The following is a 24,579-nucleotide window of genomic DNA, read 5'->3' as shown; positions in this document are numbered from 1 at the left end:
GGTCCGACGTATACTAACGGACCGCGGCCGATTTAAAGGCTACCACCTAGCAAATGTGGTGTCCGGCGGTGACACCACAGAAGCCGTCACTGGAAATGAGCGTTTGGCGTCATTGGCCGGGAGGCCCCTTGCGGGGCAGGTCCGGCCGTCTTGGTGCAGGTCTTATTACATTCGACGCCACATTGGGCGACCTGCGCGCCGTGTGGGGATGAAATGATGATGAAGACAACACAACATCCAGTCCCTGAGCGGAGAAAATCTCCGACCCAGTCGGGAATCGAACCCGGGCCCGTATGACAACAATCCGACACGCTGACCACTTTTTTTTTTAAATTTAATTTTGTTGTATATTGTTCGTTGAATTTGTTCTGGGCGGACGTCCGATGACATCCACTTAGGTTCTTCGTTGATTCATTCACTCAGTTTTTTGTTACAGAGGGTAGCTAACCCTCTGACCGAACACGCTGAGCTACAGTGCCGGCACCACTCAGCTATCGGGGCGGACAAGCCGTCACTGAAGCCATATAACTCCAATAACTGCTGTATTTTCAGCACCTTACCTGAACTGCTGAAAAGTTCTTGCAGGAGATCAATGCAAGCGCTCTTAAAGTATGTAGCGTAGATGCTGAATAAACTGCAATATGAGTGAATGCTCACGTTTTGTATGAAGCCAGTCTGAAACATTCATACATGGAAGTAATGTACACGTCGCTGAATTTGTGAACAGGGGAAAGCGTAAGATAATAAATTTTCTAAGGACCAAATGTTTGATGAATGAACGTAATAACGTTTAAATAAACCAAATATACAAAGAAAACCAAGACAAACTCTGCGTTAGAACATTTAATATCCACTCCGAACATCATAGCACAAATACGTATCATAAATTCTCAAACGTTTGGAAAATAATCTTAAGAGTGACAGAACCTGTCTGTAAGTTATTTGAATTTACAGATTGTTAACTCAGAAACAGATACGGACCACTAAGTGTCCTGATGAGATCAAAAGCGAGAACAAATTCTTAACATTTTCCACAAGAAGTCTGAATGGAAAATGCACCACAAAAAGACACAAGTTTACGTAATTCCAACACTCTGACGATTTCCGATCACGAGAATACAACCAGAAATGATTACACTTTCTGCAGTGTCACGATTATGCTGAAGGTTGCTGGTCGATTGCGGCCGTATCAGATACACGAGTATGAAACATTTCAGCTTCGTATGATGATCAGGACAAAAGACTGATTTGTGCATAAAACTGCATGAGGCATCCAACCGGAAAAGACGCGCCCATCAATCTGATTATCCGGCACTCTAGGTTTTCCACAAGAGATAACTAACCTTTCCTGTTTGCAAAGATACGCCGCTTCATCGGACAGAGTCGGCTGGTAACAGACCGTCTCTGAGTTGACAAGTGACTCGCGATTCTTGGAAGGCACTCGCAACAAAATGGCCGCCCTGTATGCTGTCAGGTAGATGAGTGACAAAAATCATAAGTACGCCTGGCACTCAGCTGAAGTCGGAGAGCGATCACATGACGTCCCTCGCTCCCTATCTTTGAGACGTCGTACTGGGTTCATCATAGCTCGGTTGTTTCCGTATTGTAAATTGCGTGTTGTGACAGTACGCCGTTTTAAGGCAAAATATATCTCACCCCACCAGTTCCGATTAATGCCAGTTAATCACACATTTTCTGTAAAAACCCTAAAAAAATTACTATGAGGGTCACTCCAAAAGAAATACGCACTTATTTTTGTAAAAAACAGTTTTCATTCTGCATGTGTGAAAGTTTTACAGTGTGTAGATACATCCTTCCCGTTTGTTTTCAAACTTAGTTCAACCTGTTCCCGTTAGTGGCGCCGTCACAGCATGTCTTCAAGATGACTGCTACACTTGACGTTCGTCAGAAGCAATGTGCTGTCATAGAATTCCTGTACTGTGAAAACGAGACAGTGGGAAACATCCACAAGAGGTTGAAAAAGGTGTATGGAGATGCTGCTGTCGATCACAGTACAGTTAGTCGCTGGGAAAGCAGGTTACGTGATGAAAGCGGGCACGGCAATATTGAGGATTGTCCTCACAGCGGCTGGCACACACCCCAGACAATGTGCAGAGAGTTAACGAATTGGTGGCTGCTGACAGACGCATCGCAGTGAACGAATTGCCACACTACGTTGGGATAGGGGAAGGAAGTGTTTGCAGAGTACTGAAAGTTTAGGCGTTAAAAAAGGTTTGTGCCAGGTGGTTCCCAGGATGTTGACAGTGGCTCACAAAGAAGCAAGAAAAACGGTATGCAGCGAACTTTTGGAACAGTACGAGAATGGTGGAGATGAATTTCTAGGAAGAATTGTGACAGGTGATGAAACATGGCTCCATCATTTTTCACCAGAGACAAAGAGGCAATCAATGGAGTGGCATCATGTAAATTCACCCAAGAAAAAAAAAAATTCAAAACCACACCTGCTGGAAAAGTTATGGCTGCGGTGTTTTTCGATTCCGAAGGACTTTTAGTTGTGGACATATGCCAAGTGGAACCACCATAAATTATGATGCATATGTGACGACACTGAAGAAACTTCAAGCTCGACTGAGTCGTGTTCAACCACATCGGCAAAAACAGGATGTTTTGCTGTTGCACGACAATGCACGACCACATGTCAGTCAAAAAACTATGGAAGCGATCACAAAACTCGGAAGGATAACACTGAAACACCAGTCTTACAGTCCTGACCTGGCTCCATGTGACTATCATCTCTTTGGGAAACTGAAAGACTCTCTTCGTGGAACAAGGTTTGAAGATGATGACTGCCCTGTGCACGCTGCGAAACAGTGGCTCCAACAGTTGGTCCAGAATTTGACCGTGCGGGTATCCAGGCGCCGGTTCCTAGATGGCGTAAGGCAATTGAGAGAGACGGAAACTATGTGAAGAAATGAAAATATTGTTCCTAAAGGATGTATACACACCGTAAAACTTTCAAACATGTAGACTAAAAGATGGATTTAAAAAAAAATAGTGTGCGTTTCTTTTGGAGTGACCCTCGTATAAACAGTTTTAAAGCTCAATTCAGTGTGTATTCTCTGATGTTAAGTGATTCGAGACGTCTTGTTGAGAAGAAGGAAGTAAGCTCGAAGCTAGGCACACGCTAGTATGTTTTTTGCATCTTCGCGTTTGTTATATATTCTGCAACTTCCTTATTCATGTAACAGAAGCGTGTTCTGCAATATTCGATATTATTCATGTATAAGAACATGCTCACTCAGTAATGGGTTCCTCCGATTTTCTGACTTCACACACAGAAACATAAGAGTACAGTTTGAACAGCTACGAGAAAAACGAGGGGCAATCAATCATATTTATAGTCTTGCTTGTTACAATATTTAGTTGCGATCGAATCCTTAACAACGGTTTCGTCAATCTGTCGGTCAAGACAAAGATCGCAACAAGCGAGCGAGGGACGTCACGTGACCGCTTTGCGACTTCAGCCGAGTGCAAGACCCACATCCCATTTTTAGTTACTCGTGTCAGATAGCGGCAAGGCTGTCCAGAAAATCTTACATTACGTTAATTTGAGTAACTGACCTGGAGATGGAAGTATAATCCTCCGAAACGAACAATGATTAGATAACTAAAGGTGTTTCAGTTGATATTCATAGGACACGATTAAGGCCAATCCAAAATGTTCACTTTCAAAGAATTACACATTAGCTCTCCACATACGCCTCGAAAGGCTTCGTTTTACCGCTTGGTGACGTCGACCATAAAAATACGACTATTATTCACGGTAGTTAATTCCTTAATCACTTTTATGTAGATCACGCAGAGATCGTGATGAAAAAAAATTGGAATAACAACGCGTGTAGACTTAGGAACAATTATATTCCCATTCTTTAATCGTGGAATGGCACGAGAAAAAATGTGTTATAATGATCGAAGAATGTAAACGTAGAAAACCACGGGCAATTCGTTCCGTTTATTTTGAAAACTAACTTGACCATAGTTTCTAATGAATCTGGCTTTTCACGAGGAAGTAAAAGTAGCGATGACAGACGCATTTATATGTACAAGAGTCTGTTCCGCTAAATTCTGCATGCCATGGCTGGAATGTGAAACCAGAGAAGCTGAGATTATCACCGCCTGTGTGTTGCGAAAATTATGCACACATCCATGTCACCCAGAATGCTTTTGATAAACGTCTAATCCCGCAAATCCGCGGTCCTGATACCGAGAGGACACATTGCGGTTTAGTTCAAAGGAGCCGCCCTGTGCTATCTTCCACGCTCTGCGTACAAGTATGGTTTTAGACAGGTTCCTAAAAGTACCTAGAAAGAGCATACGTGTGTTTTTAAACAAATAATTTATTGATACTTAAATATAATTTTTGTGTAGAGCAGAAACTATACAGTCTTTTCATACTGCCTTTCGAGAATAGCCACTATTCTCTTCCGTAAATAATAGTTGTGTTCTAATGATCGGTAAAATGACGTGATAAAATGAACTCATCAGACGCTCCTGTGGCAAGTTAGTGTAAAATGACAGCAGCTCTTTGAAAGCAAAGATTTTACGTTAGGTTTACCCATGATTTACGAATATTTGTAACCAGTTGCTTTCAGTTATCTATCCACTGCGCCTTTCGGTACATTACACCTCCGTCTTCAGATTAACTTCTTCAAATTAACGTAAGATGGCTTGCACATGTGAACTTCTGGATAAGCTGTGACACTACGTGGCAGCAGCAGGCGAATAGTTAAAACAGTTATGTATTAGGTCGTTTGCTACCAGACTGTGGCACAGGTTGCTCAGAAAATCGTGCTTAGAAGTCGTCTAATTTACGATAATTTAAGTGAATTCACTTCAAGTTTGAGATATAATATTCCGGAATGCTATTGGAAAGGTAAATAAAAGTGAGTGGTCACAGATATTTGTGTGTACAGCACAAGTCACAAGACATTACGCCATTAACAGACCGTTTCTCTTTATAGAGTGGACCGTAGTAGTTTCTTTAAGATTAAAGTATTTTAATAATTATATTATTTCTTCAGTTACTGTATTCTGGTCTATTTAAGTCAGACTCGTTACGTAGCCAGAAATGCTTTATCTTGAAATAAAGTTCTTTTGTACCAGTTTTCATCTGCTTACTAAAAATTCGCTAGGGATAATGGAGAGGAAACAGGCATGAAGTAACTAAACGACAGTTATTGATGGTGAAGAAAGGAAGCCGGGGAACAAGTAAATAAAGAAATTTTCAGCTTGATGTTACAGCTCCACTTAAAAAACAGATCGGACTTCATTACAGAAGGAAATAATTTGGTACTGTCATTCATTATTGTGTCAGCAGAAAATTTCCACTTCACGAGATGTATGAAGTGCTAATTGTAAGTGACAATAATCCTCAAACGAAGAAGACAAGTCTATCCCAACCCATAACAAACTGTTTCAGGAAAACCTGGGTAAGGAAAGGTATGGTCCACTACATGTGGACAGTTACCTCTTAGTAAAAAGGGGAGGCAATGAATGAGAGAGGCCACACTGGGAACACAGCATGTATGCTTGGGGACTCCGAAGTATTCTACCAATAGAGACCACCGCAGCAACCAGTGAGCCCTGAGTTACAAATTCCAGTACAAGTCAGAACAAGCGAGGCGAACATATTTTGGCGAAGCTTACAATCTGCGATATTGTTCCTGGACATCGTCGTGGTTTCTTCGTTGTCTGGGCCCTGACGACCTAGATGTCGAGTGCCTCGCTGCCCCCGCCTTCCATCGCCCCCACTCTACCCCTAAGTCTATCGTCATACGATTCCGAGTCGACTGGAATGAATGAACCGTGCACGCCACTGACTGTGACAATCCAAATTGTGACATCTTAGACATGAATAATCGAGATGGGAGCTCCACAGAGGTCTCTGGTAGACGACGCATGCTTTACACGCCACCCTCTGTAGCTTAGTACATGTGGAACAAACGCTTTTGATTGAGATTAACCGACTCTTCGATGCACTCAAACCTAAAGGTACGCAACTGCAAATGAGAATTATTAATGAGCTACACAAGCATTTAGAAAACAGTGCTACTGTTTGAAGCATGTACGAAACGCCCCGTTGAAAAGTAGCGGGGCTTTATTATGCAAAAAAATTGACCAACTACAGCAGGGATAGCATTGAGTTAGAGAGCGAAAGATATGATAAATGATATCGAATAAGTGTCTGTATTGCAGCAGACAGAAAACCAAAAGAGCTTAAAGTAGAAATTGCGTTCGAATGTAAAGTCGACTGGACGCGATTGACTGTCAAGTAGATGGCGAGATACTACTTCACCCAAAACTGTTCTAAATGTTTCCCTCACATATGAAGAAACCAGAATTTTTGGTAATGAACAGACGTGCTATCTTTGATGCTGTCATCATGGTGGAGTTATAGCGACAATGATAAAGGCAGAGGTGTATGTATATTCAGTAAAATAGTCAACCAGACATTTTTGTCTAAAGTCCAATATGAAACTGACACGTATAAAAAAAACTAGAATTTCTCAACGTTATCCTCATAACTAATTTCACTTATTTAGCATCCCCTTCTTGATAAAAGTTTGCTCTAGCGTTTTTCAAGTATTGTAGTACAACGGCTGTACGCCTTCATGTCTCTCCTGACTGTTTTATTATGTCAGGTACCCACTTCCCATTGTGTCGTGTCTTGGTCTTTTCTCATCTCTTGAAACCTAGCGAAAAAATTTCGTTGATTCATCAGCTATCCATTCGCCTGGCTACATGTCCCAACAACCTCTACTTAATTTTTAATACCGTCGTAACCATGTCTTTCATTCTAGTCCGTTTATTTCCAGTCTATTTCCCCGTCTCTCCTCATACTTCCCAACATTCGTCTCTCCAATGCTCACAGAGTAACCTTCAGTTTTTGAGTAGTTTACGCGTAAAAAAGTTAATGTTTCATTGACATTAAGAAGTACATGATAATACAGTAATTAAACCTTTTATTTTTAGACAGATCTTTCACGAAACATAAAGAAAGAGCAGTGAACTGGCCAGGTAATACCACAGTCACTTGGTGATGTAGATTTTGTTTTCAACACAAGGAAACCGCGACACACATTGTAATTCATTTGCATCACTCTGCGTCATTGCTTGTCCCTCCCGCGTTACATACCTTTGTTATATAAATGGCAGCTGGTATTACAGCACAGGGCTCCTACGTGATATCTCGGTCGCAGAGCGACAGCGGAAGCTATTTCAATTAGGCAGCGAGCCAACGCTGGAATGCAGGGGAAGGTCACTGCACTGCTATACGGGCAACCAGCTGCTCTTAGAATCGTCTGCGTGGCTCCGATACTGTGTTTGTAGCGATTGCATCATCTCCCTTATCTGAGTATTTTGTTTGCAGTAGGTGATTATTGTATTAGTCTACACAGGACAGAACAATGAAAGAATCAGAAGAGACATAAAATAGTATGTAAAAAAGGAACATATATATTACTTAAAAAGGACTCCAGAACAGCCGAGTGTTGAGGGTGACACTGTGTTTCTTGCCTCTAAAGAAGATACATTTCAACAACGAACGGATGAGCGTATTTTAACAAGTTTGAAACAAAGCCTGAAGATCGACGAATTTCTGTGTTTACAGCAGATGAAAAGAATAACTTGAAATGTTTCAATCAAAATCGCTTCATAATCCACGCATTCGCGGCACCTATGTTCTGTTGCCACATATATCAGGCAAGATCGGAAAGTAACGCACAACAATTATCAAAATATTTAATAGGTTGTTGTTGTTGTTGTTGTTGTGGTCCTCAGTCCTGAGACTGGTTTGATGCAGCTCTCCATGCTACTCTATCCTGTGCAAGCTTTTTCATCTCCCAGTACCTACTGCAACCTACATCCTTCTGAATCTGCTTAGCGTATTCATCTCTTGGTCTCCCTCTACGATTTTTACCCTCCACGCTGCCCTCCAATACTAAATTGGTGATCCCTTGATGCCTCAGAACAAGTCCTACCAACCGATCCCTTCTTCTGGTCAAGTTGTGCCACAAACTTCTCTTCTCGCCAATCCTATTCAATACTTCCTCATTAGTTATGTGATCTACCCATCTAATCTTCAGCATTCTTCTGTAGCACCACATTTCGAAAGCTTCTATTCTCTTCTTGTCCAAACTATTTATCGTCCATGTTTCACTTCCATACATGGCTACACTCCATACGAATACTTTCAGAAATGACTTCCTGACACTTAAATCAATACTGGATGTTAACAAATTTCTCTTCTTCAGAAACGCTTTTCTTGCCATTGCCATCCTACATTTTATATCCTCTCTACTTCGACCATCATCAGTTATTTTGCTGCCCAAATAGCAAAACTCCTTTACTACTTTAAGTGCCTCATTTCCTAATCTAATTCCCTCAGCATCACCCGACTTAATTAGACTACATTCCATTATCCTTGTTTTGCTTTTGTTGATGTTCATCTTATATCCTCCTTTCAAGACACTGTCCATTCCATTCAACTGCTCTTCCAAGTCCTTTGCTGTCTCTGACAAAATTACAATGTCATCGGCGAACCTCAAAGTTTTTATTTCTTCTCCATGAATTTTAATACCTACTCCGAATTTTTCTTTTGTTTCCTTTACTGCTTGCTCAATATACAGATTGAACAACATCGGGGAGAGGCTACAACCCTGTCTTACTCCCTTCCCAACCACTGCTTCCCTTTCATGTCCCTCGACTCTTATAACTGCCATCTGGTTTCTGTACAAATTGTAAATAGCCTTTCGCTCCCTGTATTTTACCCCTGCCACCTTTAGAATTTGAAAGAGAGTATTCCAGTCAACATTGTCAAAAGCTTTCTCTAAGTCTACAAATGATAGAAACGTAGGTTTGCCTTTCCTTAATCTTTCTTCTAAGATAAGTCGTAAGGTCAGTATTGCCTCACGCGTTCCAGTGTTTCTACGGAATCCAAACTGATCTTCCCCGAGGTTGGCTTCTACTAGTTTTTCCATTCGTCTGTAAAGAATTCGTGTTAGTATTTTGCAGCTGTGACTTATTAAGCTGATAGTTCGGTAATTTTCACATCTGTCAACACCTGCTTTCTTTGGGATTGGAATTATTATATTCTTCTTGAAGTCTGAGGGTATTTCGCCTGTTTCATACATCTTGCTCACCAGATGGTAGAGTTTTGTCAGGACTGGCTCTCCCACGGCCGTCAGTAGTTCCAATGGAATATTGTCTACTCCGGGGGCCTTGTTTTGACTCAGGTCTTTCAGTGCTCTGTCAAACTCTTCACGCAGTATCATATCTCCCATTTCATCTTCATCTACATCCTCTTCCATTTCCATAATATTGTCCTCAAGTACATCGCCCTTGTATAGACCCTCTATATACTCCTTCCACCTTTCTGCTTTCCCTTCTTTGCTTAGAACTGGGTTTCCATCTGAGCTCTTGATATTCATACAAGTCGTTCTCTTATCTCCAAAGGTCTCTTTAATTTTCCTGTAGGCGGTATCTATCTTATCCCTAGTGAGATAGGCCTCTACATCCTTACATTTGTCCTCTAGCCATCCCTGCTTAGCCATTTTGCACTTCCTGTCGATCTCATTTTTGAGGCGTTTGTATTCCTTTTTGCCTGTTTCACTTACTGCATTTTTATATTTTCTCCTTTCATCAATTAAATTCAATATTTCTTCTGTTACCCAAGGATTTCTACTAGCCCTCGTCTTTTTACCTACTCGATCCTCTGCTGCCTTCACTACTTCATCCCTCAAAGCTACCCATTCTTCTTCTACTGTATTTATTTCCCCCATTCCTGTCAATTGCTCCCTTATGCTCTCCCTGAATCTCTGTACAACCTCTGGTTCTTTTAGTTTATCCAGGTCCCATCTCCTTAAACTCCCACCTTTTTGCAGTTTCTTCAGTTTTAATCTACAGGTCATAACCAATAGATTGTGGTCAGAGTCCACATCTGCCCCTGGAAATGTCTTACAATTTAAAACCTGGTTCCTAAATCTCTGTCTTACCATTATATAATCTATCTGATACCTTTTAGTATCTCCAGGGTTCTTCCACGTATACAACCTTCTTTCATGATTCTTAAACCAAGTGTTAGCTATGATTATGTTGTGCTCTGTGCAAAATTCGACCAGGCGGCTTCCTCTTTCATTTCTGTCCCCCAATCCATATTCACCTACTATGTTTCCTTCTCTCCCTTTTCCTACACTCGAATTCCAGTCACCCATGACTATTAAATTTTCGTCTCCCTTCACAATCTGAATAATTTCTTTTATTTCATCATACATTTCTTCAATTTCTTCGTCATCTGCAGAGCTAGTTGGCATATAAACTTGTACTACTGTAGTAGGCGTGGGCTTCGTATCTATCTTGGCCACAATAATGCGTTCACTATGCTGTTTGTAGTAGCTTACCCGCATTCCTATTTTCCTATTCATTATTAAACCTACTCCTGCATTACCCCTATTTGATTTTGTGTTTATAACCCTGTAGTCACCTGACCAGAAGTCTTGTTCCTCCTGCCACCGAACTTCACTAATTCCCACTATATCTAACTTCAACCTATCCATTTCCCTTTTTAAATTTTCTAACCTACCTGCCCGATTAAGGGATCTGACATTCCACGCTCCGATCCGTAGAACGCCAGTTTTCTTTCTCCTTATAACGACATCCTCTTGAGTAGTCCCCGCCCGGAGATCCGAATGGGGGACTATTTTACCTCCGGAATATTTTACCCAAGAGGACGCCATCATCATGTAATCATACAGTAAAGCTGCATGCCCTCGGGAAAAATTACGGCTGTAGTTTCCCCTTGCTTTCAGCCGTTCGCAGTACCAGCACAGCAAGGCCGTTTTGGTTATTGTTACAAGGCCAGATCAGTCAATCATCCAGACTGTTGCCCTTGCAACTACTGAAAAGGCTGCTGCCCCTCTTCAGGAACCACACGTTTGTCTGGCCTCTCAACAGATACCCCTCCGTTGTGGTTGCACCTACGGTACGGCTATCTGTATCGCTGAGGCACGCAAGCCTCCCCACCAACGGCAAGGTCCATGGTTCATGGGGGGGTATTTAATAGGTAACAAAACAAAAGAATCACAAATAAACCTGCATCTTTTAGCTTCTTTCCTACATAGTGACCAACTCTCTCTCCCATTGTGGTACCAGTTTCAATGTGCCCGGTTCGTAGCAGTCCGTCTGGCTGGAGTACAGCCATCTGCGGACTGCTGATGTCACTTCCGCATTTCTCGCAAAGAGTTTCTCCATGAGATCAAACAGATGAACGTCCGACGGTGTGAGATCCGGACTTTTCTCACGAAAAGGAGCAGTACCATTGGGGCGAGCATTGTCATGAAGTTTGACTCCGTCAGCATTAACGTTGCTGGGTCTATCACGAAGGGCACGACGCAGCTTAAGCAAATTTTTGATGTAGGCTGCATCATTCATAGTGGTCCCGTGTTAAGCAGAGTCCAAAAATAACACACCATGTATATCCCAGAACACTGTCACAAGCACTTTTCTAGCCACTTTGAATTATTTTCGTACTGGGAAACAAGCATATTTTCACTCCACAGAGACCTTCTTAGTTTCGAGCACGACTCATCAACCAAGCGATCCAAGCTTGTCATCATTCGCTGGCTCTTTTTGGCTGTCAGGTTCTTAGGCACCCAGAGAGCATTTACTTGACGAATGTGTCATTAACCATATCGTACATTGCACCATAGAAAATGTTGAAATGCTGCGTTAATGTTGGCAGTTGCCACGCCGGTCATTCAAAATTGCTACCTCGTTGACTCTGCCATTCTCGGGTGTTGCAGCTGTTACCGGCCACCCAGAGCGCCGCGAATTCTAATATTTAGACGGTCCTCTTGGAAGAATGCACGGTCCATACAGTCGTCTCCATACGCGCCACGCACGTGCTTGTGAATTTAATTTGGTTTATGCCCTTTTTCGCTGCTCTTCACAGTTTGGTGACAGTAACATGCGCACCATGTTTCATGTTTGTTTCATAGTTTAGGCTTCTATCACCAGAGCTGCACATGAACACAAAATACCCCCTGTAGCGCAAATTTCATCGTGAAATTTCAACATTCCAGTTGCAATACCAGGGGAGAAAAAAATTGTTGTTGGTTACATTCCGATCCTCCGTATATATATATAGAGTGGTCCATTGATCGTGACCGGGCCAAACATCTCACGAAATAAGCGTCAAACGAAAAAACTATAAAGAACGAAACTTTATACAGGGTGTTACAAAAAGATACGGCCAAACTTTCAGGAAACATTCCTCACACACAAATAAAGAAAAGATGTTATGTGGACGTGTGTCCGGAAACGCTTGATTTCCATGTTAGAGCTCATTTTAGTTTAGTCAGTATGTACTGTACTTCCTCGATTCACCGCCATGATTTCATACGGGATACTCTACCTGTGCTGCTAGAACATGTGCCTTTACAAGTACAACATGTGGTTCATGCACGAAGGAGCGCCTGCACATTTCAGTCAAAGTGTTCGTACGCTTCTCAACAACAGATTCGGTGACCGACGGATTGGTAGAGGGGGACCAGTACCATGGCCTCCACTTTCATTTATTGGGGCATTTGAAAGCTCTTCTCTACGCAACCCCGGTACCAAATGTAGAGACTCTTCGTGCTCGTATTGTGGACGGCTGTGATACGCCATTCTCCAGGGCTGCATCAGCGCATCAGGGATTCCATGCGACGGAGGGTGGATGCATGTATCCTCGCTAACGGAGGACATTTTGAATATTTCCTGTAACAAAGTGTTTGAAGTCACGCTGGTACGTTCTGTTGCTGTGTTTTTCCATTCCATGATTAATGTGATTTGAAGAGAAGTAATAAAATGAGCTCTAACATGGAAAGTAAGCGTTTCCGGACACATGTACACATAACATATTTTCTTTCTTTGTGTGTGAGGAATGTTTCCTGAAAGTTTGGCCGTACCTTTTTGTAACACCCTGTATATACTAAGATGGTATCTGTTCTTTCGGAACCGCGGGACTGCTACGGTCGCAGGTTCGAATCCTGCCTCGGGCATGAATGTGTGTGATGTCTTTAGGTTAGTTAGGTTTAAGTAGTTCTAAGTTCTAGGGGACTGATGACCTCAGATGTTAAGTCCCATAGTGCTCAGAGCCATTTGAACCATTTTTTTTGTTCTTTCGGACATGTCCGAAAGAACAGATGCCATCTTAGTATATATATAGTTAAGGCTCACCGGCCACTTGACCATCTTACTCTTCTGTGCGAATGCACAAACAGTGCCCGAACTCTGCCGTGTAAGCAGGAGATCCCGGGTTCGAGTCCCGGTTGGGGCACACACTTTCATCTGTCCCCCTTGACGCATGTCGACGCATGCAGGCAGCTAAGGGTGTTCATTTGATTGTAAGAACGAAACTTGTCTAGCTTGAAGTGGGAAACCAGATGGCGCTATGGTTGGCCCGCTGGATGGCGCTGCCATAGGTCAAACGGATATCAACTACGTTTTTTTAAAAATAGGAACCCTCATTTTTGTTACATATTCGTGTAGTACGTAAAGAAATATGAATGTTTTAGTTGGACCACATTTTTCGCTTTATGATAGATGGCGCTGTAATAGTCACAAACATATGGCTCACAATTTTAGACGAACTGTTGGTAAGAGATAGGTTTTTTAAATTAAAATACAGGACGTAGGTACGTTTGCATATTTGATTTCGGTTGTTCCAATGTGATACATGTACCTTTGTGAACTTATCATTTCTAAGAACGCATGCTGTTACAGCGTGATTACCTGTAAATATCACATTAATGCCATAAATGCTCAAAATGATGTCCGTCACCCTCAATGCATTTGGTAATACGTGTAACGACATTCCTCTCAACAGCGAGTAGTTCGCCTTCCGTAATGTTCGCACATGCATTGACATGCGCTGACGCATGTTGTCAGGAGTTGTCGGTGGACCACGATAGCAAATATCCTTCAACTTTCCCCACAGAAAGAAATCCGGGGACGTCAGATCCGGTGAACGTGCGGGCCATGGTATGGTGCTTCGACGACCTATCCACCTGTCATGAAATATGCTATTCAATACCGCCTCAAGCGCATGCGAGCTATGTGCCGGACATCCATCATGTTGGAAGTATATCGCCATTCTGTCATGCAGTGAAACATCTCGTAGTAACATCGGTAGAATATTACGTAGGAAATCAGCATACATTGCACCATTTAGTTTGCCATCGATAAAATGGGGGCCAATTATCCTTCCTCCCCTAATGCCGCACCATACATTAACCCGCCAAGTCGTTGATGTTCCACTTGTCGCAGCCATCGTGGATTTTACGTTGCCCAGTAGTGCATATTATGCCGGTTTATGTGACCGCTGTTGGTGAATGACGCTTCGTCGCTAAATAGAACGCGTGCAAAAAATCTGTCATCGTCCCGCAATTTCTCTTTTACCCAGTGGGAGAACTGTACACGACGTTCAAAGTCGTCGCCATGCACTTCCTGGTGCATAGAAATATGGTAGGGGTGCAATCGATGTTGATGTAGCGTTCTCAACACCGACGTTTATGAGATTCCCGATTCTCGCGCAGTTTGACTGCTACTGATGTGCGGATTGGTCCCGACAGCAGCTAATAAAACACTTACTTGGGCATCATCATTTGTTGCAGATCGTGGTTGCCGTTTCACATGTGGTTGAACACTTCCTGTTTCCTTAACTAACGTAACTATCCGGCGAAAGGTTCGGACACTCGGATGATATCGTCCAGGATACCGAGCAGCATACATAGCACACGCCCGTTGGGCATTTTGATCACAATAGCCATACATCAACACGATATCGACCTTTTCCGCAATTGGTAAACGGTCCATTTTAACACGGGTAATGTATCACGAAGCAAATACCATCCAAACTGGAGAAATATTACTTGATACCACGAACTTATACGTTTGTGAGTATTATAGCACCATCTATCACAAAGCGAAAAAAATGGTCCAACTAAAACATTAATATTTCTTTACGTGCTACACGAATATGTAACAAAAATGGGGGTTCCTATTTTAAAAAACGCAGTTGATATCCGTTTGACTCATGGCAGCGTCATCTAGCGGGCTAACCATAGCGCTACCTGGTTCATCCCTTCAAGCTAGACGAGTTTCGTTCCTTTTAGTTTCTTCGTTTGATGCTTATTTCGTAAGATATTTGGCGCGGTCACTATCAATGGACCACTATATATATATATATATATATATATATATATATATATATATATATATATATATATATATATATATGTGTGTGTGTGTGTGTGCGTCTGCAATTCAAATGTTTCCGCAGGCAATCGCAGTTAACATGGATGGTGTGGAGTCATTACCGATTTAACCTTGTTAGATTAGTGAAGAACGATAGTTGAAAGCAGAGCGAAGAGTAAACCCCTTTCCCTTTCGCTGTGGTTTGAAAGCGGAACCGTTTTCGGTTAAGTGCAGCTCTCGACACACTATGTCGCTGTAAAGGTGCGAAAGTGGTCATGCTCTTGCGGGCTGGCTCGTACAAGTGTGGATACAGGTGTTTAAATACGTTGGTTAAAATTTATGGGAGTGAAATCTCTACTTTGCTTGAGTGTTAGTTTTGTTAGGGAGATCTTTCTGATGTTCCATACTGTTGTCATTTTCATTAATTTTGTGTGGGAGAGCAGTTTGGTAAACTCAGCTTTTTGTGAACTCGAGCCATAACAACGTGTGTCCAGAGTCATGTGCCATAAGCATTGTGAACTCGATTTCTGATTAAATCTCTTTGCTTAATAATGTCATGTTCTATAGAGAATTCCTCGTGAAGTTAGTGCTGCTTTCAAAAGACCATTTTTCGTTTCTCACATATTGGTCTTTGTCTACAACAACGTCAAGTGTTCGTAATAGCGTGGCTTTCTCATAATGCCCACATGGGTTTTATAGCACTTTAAATTCTGTACCGAAAGAACCTCTATATCCACAGAGACCTACAGCTATTAAGCTTTTTTTCGATATTCAAACAAATGATTGAAATTGCATGCACTTCCAATAATGGCGGCTACTGACTTCTGCTTTCGTTCTCTGCTTGTTTTTAACAGTAATTTTAGATAGATTAAATCGTTGGCCGCTTTCACCCTGGTGCAGATGTGCATGATTTACGTGACTCTGTGTGGAATTCTAGACTCTTTGATGTGAGCCTGAATCCAATCCAAGTTCCCTGTAACCTTGTTGCTCAATTGTAATAATGTTCTGAGGGACCTCCAAGTAATTATCTTTTGTAATTATTTTTCCATAACAGCAGTTTGCATTTTGTATGATAAATATGCTGTGAAGTATTGTTGGTGGCAATGCCATGTGTTTGATTTGTTTCTGTAAATAAGTTGTCAGCGTTCATATGAAAAGAATCTCTGTGTTTCGGTAACTGTTTTGCTATCACTTAATTCTCTTCTATCTTCCCGCATTTGCTTATTTACGAATGAGAAAGACACAAACCGGCCAAGAATTAATCTAAAAGGTAGAGAGATTATTGTAATAGGAAGTGGGACACGTGATATTGATCGCTACAGTATCCATAAAGTTACCTTGTCTGACGTGCTAACTTGGTTTTGCGTTATCCGTCGTATCTGTATGTAATTAATTACGTGTCTCATTGGGTCATATCTGTCGCGTTATCAATATATGATAGAAGCAAGTTAGGCAGCGAACATAGCGCAACTGAAAATGCACGTATTTATCTATATTTAAATGACTATCAGATCCTATATGCAATGCGATGATGAATTGCAAAGAAACAAAACGTAACGATACGAAACTGACATTCTCCTTCCAAATTGAACGGACAGTCAACGAAATTAAATGAAGAGAAAAGACTTTACATGCGAACATTTTAGGTTAGGCTTTATCGTGACAGTTACTGATATCGAATGAGACGATAAGTTTAATTTCACCAGCCACTGTTTCTTTATATCCACAACGCGCTTCTAAGGTATAGATCTCCATGATCAGGTGGATTTACATGTGTTAGTATGACATATATGTGACATCATCAGGTGGATTTATATACGTTAGTATGACAAATGTGTGTGCTGTTTTACGATTTTGGGGTAGACTGTGGAGAAACAAAAACATTATTCCAGAGCATGGTTCCGTGGACATTTTTCACTAAAACGAAACACGCATCTAAAGGTGAAAGTCAAACAACCAAAACAGAATACCTCCAATGGCCACAGGCTCTTTCTTATGTCGTAACACATCACATGCAAATTGTCATATTTTGTAATGAAAGATGGTGCTTGGGAACTACTAGGTGCAAAGAACACATAGCAAAACGGAAACATTATCTCGAAGTAAAAAGAACACAAATCATAACAACACTATTATTTCAGAAAAAGTTTTAAGGGATTGTGGAGTTCTTTGTTTGAGCTGCCGAGTATTTGCGTTGGAATAAATATTTCATGTTGTATACAAATACTTTTCTGTCAAATTTATGTTGTCTGAATTTCATACTCGTTTATATAATCAGGTAACACGTTGCAAACTTTAAGTACATTGATTATGTTGCCAACAGTGGTAAAATAATATACTTATATAACAATTTTGGATGGGAATTGAGTAAAGGTTGGAGTAATTGGTATTTACTAAGTTATTAAATGAAACAGACGTAATCATAAGAACCCCCTGCTCTGCGAAAGTTTGCTGTCCTAAAATCATTCCTTTGACTCTCGAAATCTGAATCTCTCCCTATCTCTCCCTCCCTCCTTCTCTCTGTGTCTCTCTTTCCCCCTCTCCCTCTCCCTCTATCTCTCTGCCTCTTTCCTTTCCGCCCCATCTCTGAATCCCCGCCAAAATTGTTATATATGTATTTAATTTTACAACTGTTGCCATTTTTGAATCTCTGCGAGTCTAATTTATTAGACACAGTTCTTGCATTTTCCTCCGTGTCCACAGTAGAGTTCCGTGGTGCGTGTCGATTGTCCTTTGTTTGTGTAGTGTAGGTTGATACTATGGCATCTGAAAGGGTCAGTAGCTCCACAAAGCAGGAAATGAAATATTTGTTGCGTTGGGAACACAGGGTCTGGCCGCGACGAAATGGGGTTTCGCACATCTTACCCATCCTGCACTCGACTTTCAAATCGACTGCAAGATCACGTGACGCATGTCGCATGACATAAGTCACGTGTCGCACCGAACTGCGTTATTCTGTGCGACGACATGGATCTATCTCTCCCACATAGCGGGTATCTCTAATTTAATTACTCATGAGTGACTGGTAACGATATTTCGAAATGTAAAACAGTTATTAGATTACATGGGCACAGTACAATAAAGAGTCAACACGATTCGAATGTAGGAACCTTCTCAGTGAAGATCTTACGAGATACTCGTCAGATTAGGATGCGAGTGGTGAAGTATTTCACATGTTATCAATAAAGCAAACTCATGAAAGAATAGAAAGCTATGCAATTAGTACTGCAGTGCAGTGTTCGAGATACTGTGCTGAAGACCAACAGCCGCATTCAATTAAGAATGAATCCGAAAATTGTGATTACGATCGAGCATCAGCTGCAGAATATTTCAGAGACAACAGGACAAATGGAGATCTGGACCGCTCCTGGAGGCGTGCACTGATGGCCGAAGTGGTTAAGGCGACCGCTCGCGACAAGCGGGAAATCGGGGATCGAGTGCGAGTCCGGCACAAATTTTCGTTTGTTCTGAATTATTATAGAGCCGATGCGGAACTGTAAACATAATTTGCCAGTTCTTTCTTATGTAATTAGTGCTACTGCCTAATCATAACTGATGTAAGATTATATGTGAATATCTATATTTTATCGAAGTATAACAAGTTCATCTCCTCAATTTTCACCAATCTGAAGATAAATGAAGGTAATTAAAGACCAAATAAACAAGATTATTCCAAATGTTTCTTTCTAGTACAAAGTGACAAAAGAAAATGCTTCAGTAAAAAATGCGCCACATGCTGGCGTAAGTGATTGGTCTTATGATCTCTATATTTAAAAGTATCATCCTAAAATATTTTTAAAGTGTTAATGATAACCTCCTCTACACACGACGCCGCCTCCTTTAGTTAATACTACGGGGCTCGATCGGTATGCGTCAGATCGCAGTTCTAATGGTGCAAGGGAAATTTCATCAGTATTGGACGACGATCAGAAAGTAAGACAATACTTTCGATCAAAACCGGAACCTCACCTCAGCATCTCATGGAACGAATGCATGCTTCCGCCCCAAATCTTCATGTGGACAGGAATTATTCGCAACTGTGTCCATATTTTCGCCAAAATGAGTCACCCTGTACTTTTACGGATACTATTTCGTGTTTTTTGCTCACAGCGGTTTCAAATTACGATATTGTTTCAGAGGATCTCCACCATTGTGCGGATTTAAATTTGATAGAGAAGATTTAGTTTCTTATTACAGTTCTCATACCGACCCTTGACCTTTGGTGAAGAAAATGATACAAAGGTCTGCGAGAGTTGGCTCAAAATGGTTCAAATTGCTCTGAGCACTATGCGACTTAGCTTCTGAGGTCATCAGTCGCCTAGAACTTAGAACTAATTAAACCTAACTAACCTAAGGACATCACACACATCCATGCCCGAGGCAGAATTCGAATCTGCGACCGTAGCGGTCGCTCGGTTCCAGACTGTAGCGCCTAGAACCGCACAGCCACGCCGGCCGGCTGCGAGAGTTGAAATGGAGTCATTCACAAAGGAATAAAAAAAAGCTAGATAAGAGGACAGTGGATGTTGTTACAGTATAGAAAGCTTAAAAACATTTCGAATACGTGGCCAGCTATAACTCACGTGGAAGGAAGGCTTTCAGATGCAAATAAATCGGATGCCTACTTTCGCCGAGCGCTGGAACGAACACGCTCTAAAAGGGCACGCTGTTATATTGAGGAAGAAAAGACCTGACAGTCTGCTTCAAGCCCGCCATGTTGAGCGTCCTGCACAGGAGGTGCATGTTCTCACCGGCTACAAAAGGCAGCATAGCAGCGATCACAGGTAAATATTTTACGACTCTGTGGCCTGTTTTTGTAAGGTATCCGGTATTATTCCATGTCAATTTAACTGCATTCTTTTCCAGGTTGTCATTTCTTCTGTCGTTCGTATTGCTGACACGATGAAACATGTCGCATAGTTTATAGAATCCTTTTGAAAGACGGATCTTTTTCTGTTATACCTAACATGTTACTGGATAGTTCTTACAAGAGCAATTAGTTAACGATTAATTGATATCTTCTGACATCGGTTCTGCTACGAACGTTACTGATAAGCGTCAAGGCACATGGAGTTCCATGTTCGTACATTACTGGCCCCTGAGAAAGCTTATGTACTGTCATTTCTACTTTGGCTATGGACAAAGTCACTTGAAGATACTGATCGAGCTGTATTTCGTGTCCATCTTAGAACATATCTGTCCAAGCTTCAGAGCAGTTCTTACTTTCTCTCAAAATTTAATCCATATTCGAAAATTCCTAAATTCAACGTTAATATATCATTATTGAGTTTCAGTAGCACATAAAGTACGTACTCATCTCACAATAACACATTTTGCAGCGCAGTTGTCCCTCACCAGATTCAACAAACCAACTGATGAGTCTTCGTCGACGAGATGTTAAATCATAACCTTCCTTTCATTCCGTGTGCTAGTTTGATTTTCTTCCCGTTGAGTCTCGAAGCAGTGGAAAGAAGCCGTAAAGAAAACTTACGCGTTCTTAGTGTCGATAAAACGACATTTGCTACTCAACATCGGCCACCGTTTTGGTTTCAACTTTTAATTACGCCGTTATTGGAGCGAGATTTTCATTATCTTAATTTGTTAAAACTATAAATTTTTGTGATTATCAAACTTTTGTGTTTAAGCTCGGAGATAATTTCCAAGTATATTCATGGTAATTAAAAAGTGAGTTTGTGCGTCTATCCACACCATTTACGAGTGCATCATATAAAAGCTCTAGCAGCAGTTGATTATGTTTGAGTATTTTTCTACGACTGATTGATTCATCAGTGGATCAGCCCGTATTTTACTGCTACCGTACTGTTGGCGGATGAGGCTGCATCTCAACATGCAACGCGAATTTTCACAATCATCAGGTATGCGATGATGTAAATCCACATTCAACTTACGACGCATTTCACCACGAAATTTAGCTGTCAGAATTTAGGCTGTCGTTATTGAGCGAATGTTAGGGCCTCCTTTCAGTGCGTTCTCAGACATTCGTCCGCTGATCTATCTTTATCAATGTGACGAGACATGAAATTCACGTACGATGGAGCACCTCCGCATTTCAGCGGTAATGCTAGCGAGGTTTTAAATAATCTATCCCGTGACGGATAGGAAGAGGCGGGCCAGTTCCGTGGCCTCAGTGTTACCAGGGAGTAAACCAACTACACGATTATTTGTGAGGATATTTGAGAGCCCTTGTGTGACAAATTCCAATATGTGATGCAGGGAGACTTCTTGTCCGAAATGTGGAAAGCCGGGAAAACATACAAAGTACTACAAGAATCAATTAGCGCCTCTGGAGTTTAAGGTGACGGCGGAAAGATACATGTATCCAAAACACCACATGCAAGAAATATATTAATGTAGTATGTCGATACGTAGTGTTCATGTATGTTTTCCATGAATAAAGTTCTGTGGAAAGTTGTGTAGTATGTCGATACGTAGTGTTCATGTATGTTTTCCATGAATAAAGTTCTGTGGAAAGTTGTAGAAAATTAATTCCACTATGAAGAAAAGCGTTTTCGGACTTCTGTCCATAGAACATATTTTCTGCTTGTATGTGTGATGAGTGTCTCCTGAAAGATTTACCGTAAATTTTTGTTATACCTTGCTTGTTGCATGGAGGGAGAGAAAAGTTTTGTGGAGAGAGTGTGAGGAGAGTTCGTGTGTTTAAGACAGTGGGCACGTTGATGGTGGTACAACTGAGTACAAGGGCTAGAAATGTGAGGGAAACACTGTACTTAGAAAGAAATATATTTATTTACTTAGCCTAATCTTCTTAGGGACATAAGACCAACTCTTACATCGGTTGAGGGTTTCACACATACAGTATCCTGTTTATATCGCAGTTACGTGAGAAAAAACAATTTTAATATGACAAATAGTATTAACATGATTTGAGTGTCTACAATGACAATGTGAATAAGTAATACTGACTATGAGTTAATAAAGGTAACACTGGTAGTACTTGTACTACTGCTACTGCTGCCACTAATAGTTATGTTAATAATAACAGTAGTAATAATTACGATAATAACGACAATAGTAATGACAATAATAACAACAATGATAGTGGCAGATATAAAAAGAATTTACAGGTGCACAAGATAGATGGTTTCTGATATAGTGAGTTCTGGGGACAGGAAATTTAAGGAGACTGCTCGAGCTAAGAATTCTGGGAAGTGGGGAAGATCTGGTAAGAAAGAAGGATGTACATGAATAACGAGTGTGTGCAGGAACAAGGGTAATCATTATTCTGCTTTAGTAGATATGTTATTAACTGTCTTCTGAAGCTGGAGATGTTATTCTCTAACATAATGCGGGCTGTTGCTTCTGTGAAGAACGTCGAGAAAGTGGCTGAACGATGGAGTGGGACAGAAAGGATTTTGCTCTGATGGGAACAGGTGTTTCTGCTCAATGATTAATAGATTAAATAACCTACCATTAGAAAAACCAGCAATTCACAAAGAACTTAACACAGTTCGTTATATAGCCCACACAAATGACTTTTACCCCAACATAATCACAAAATTATACTAAAAACACAATATATAGCGAGATATGCCTAACTCGAGAAACATCACCGACGCACAAAATAACATACGTACCAGCGGTCTATCTTGGCAGAATCTTCAACAGAATTAATGCACTTTTTAAAGCCACAAATATTCAACTAGCCTTTCGAAACAATAACAAATTTTCAATAAAATTACGTTCCGCCACCACTAAAACATAAAAACATGATAACCCAGGCATATATAAAATCACGTATGGCAGCTATAATAGCTCCTACATTGGCCAAACAGGAAGAAAGTTTAACTTGAGATATAAAGAACACGCCCGCAGTTCGTGGTCTCGCGGTAGCGTTCTCGCTTACCAAGCCCGGGGTCCCGGGTTCGATTTTCACATGACACGAGATGACTGGATATTGTTGTGTCGTCTTCATCATCATCATTCGTCCCCATTACGGTCGGAAGAAAGCAACGGCAAGCCACCTCCATTAGGACTTTGCCTAGTACTGCGATCGTTCCCCTACGCTCTGTCAAGAAGCATGGGACTTCATTTCTATTTCCATAAAGAACAAATTAGAGAAAACGAATATAATCAGTCGAGCTTCTTTCTACAATTGAAAGTTCAAAACCACACTGTTGATATGATCGAAAATGCACTACACATTCTGCACAGAACACCAGAAGGTTTTGCAATGACCATCGTTGAAGAATTAGAAATCCATGTGTACACCAGAAAATACCTACAAGAAATGTTAAATGAACATACAGAATTTAGAGACAAGTACTACCACAAAAAGTTTATTGAACTTTTAGAACACTAAAATGGATAAATCGGAAGTAACATTTGCAATAACCAAAGACAATCGTAAGAAATTTTAGTTAATAAAATAATATCGCTGTTCATCTGCAGAATCTTTGAAAAGGCCCCGCGCGCACGCAGAAGTGCCACAATACGAGCTGGCATGGGCTCCACTAACGTCTGAAGTAGTGTTGGAGAGAACTGACACCATAAATCTTGCAGGGCTGTCCATAAATCCGTAAGAGTACGAGGGGGGTGGAGATCTCTTTTGAACAGGACGTTGCAAGACATCCCAGATATGCTCAATAATGTTTATGTCTGGGGAGTTTGGTGACCATTACAGAGCCTCTCTTCAGTCGTCGTTGGTCCCGTTCTTGCAGGATCTTTTCCCGGCAGCAGCTATGCCGCAGATTTGATGTTTTACCGGATTCCTGATATTCACGGTGCACTCGTGAAATGGTCGTACGGGAAAATCCCCATTTCGTCGCTACCTCGAAGATGCTGTGTCTCATCGTTCATGCGCCGACTGTAACACCACGTTCATACTCACTTTAATCTTGATAATCTGCCATTGTAGCAGCAGTAACCGATCTAACAACTGCGCCAGATACTTGTTGCCTTATATAGGTGTTGCCGACCGCAGCGCTGTATTCTGCCTGTTTACGTATCTTTGTATTTGAATACGCATGCCTATACAAGTTTCTTTGGCGCGCCAATGTATTATGCTGCTAGCACTAAAGAAGAAAAAATTATTGGCGATGGTTCTGCCATGCTGTTCAGATAAGAGCGCTAGGGTCTAGGAGACATATGGGGGCTAGCGTACGTTGATAAGAGAGTAGAGAAGACAGAGGGTATGGAAATCTCTGCCCTTGTCTGGATGCAGACATCATAGCTGCACGTATGATGGTGATATACTATCAAAGAGTCGTAAATCACAGATACAACGAAGACCGGTTCCTGGCGGCGTGAGCTTTCCTGAGAAAAGCAATACAGCGCAACATCGCT

The 24,579-nt window shown here is 41.4% G+C and overlaps 1 protein-coding gene across 1 annotated transcript in view; it reads right to left on the bottom strand.

The window, feature by feature from the left end:
* Positions 1-24,579, bottom strand: part of LOC126457246 (uncharacterized) — a 188,622-nt gene that overhangs the window by 120,735 nt on the left and 43,308 nt on the right. The gene's annotated exons all lie outside the window — the stretch shown is intronic.

Source organism: Schistocerca serialis, chromosome 1 (genome assembly GCF_023864345.2).
Source record: "Schistocerca serialis cubense isolate TAMUIC-IGC-003099 chromosome 1, iqSchSeri2.2, whole genome shotgun sequence".
NCBI lineage: Eukaryota > Metazoa > Arthropoda > Insecta > Orthoptera > Acrididae > Schistocerca > Schistocerca serialis.
Note: the sequence above shows the minus strand (reverse complement) of the source record. Positions and strands in the feature narration are given on the sequence as shown.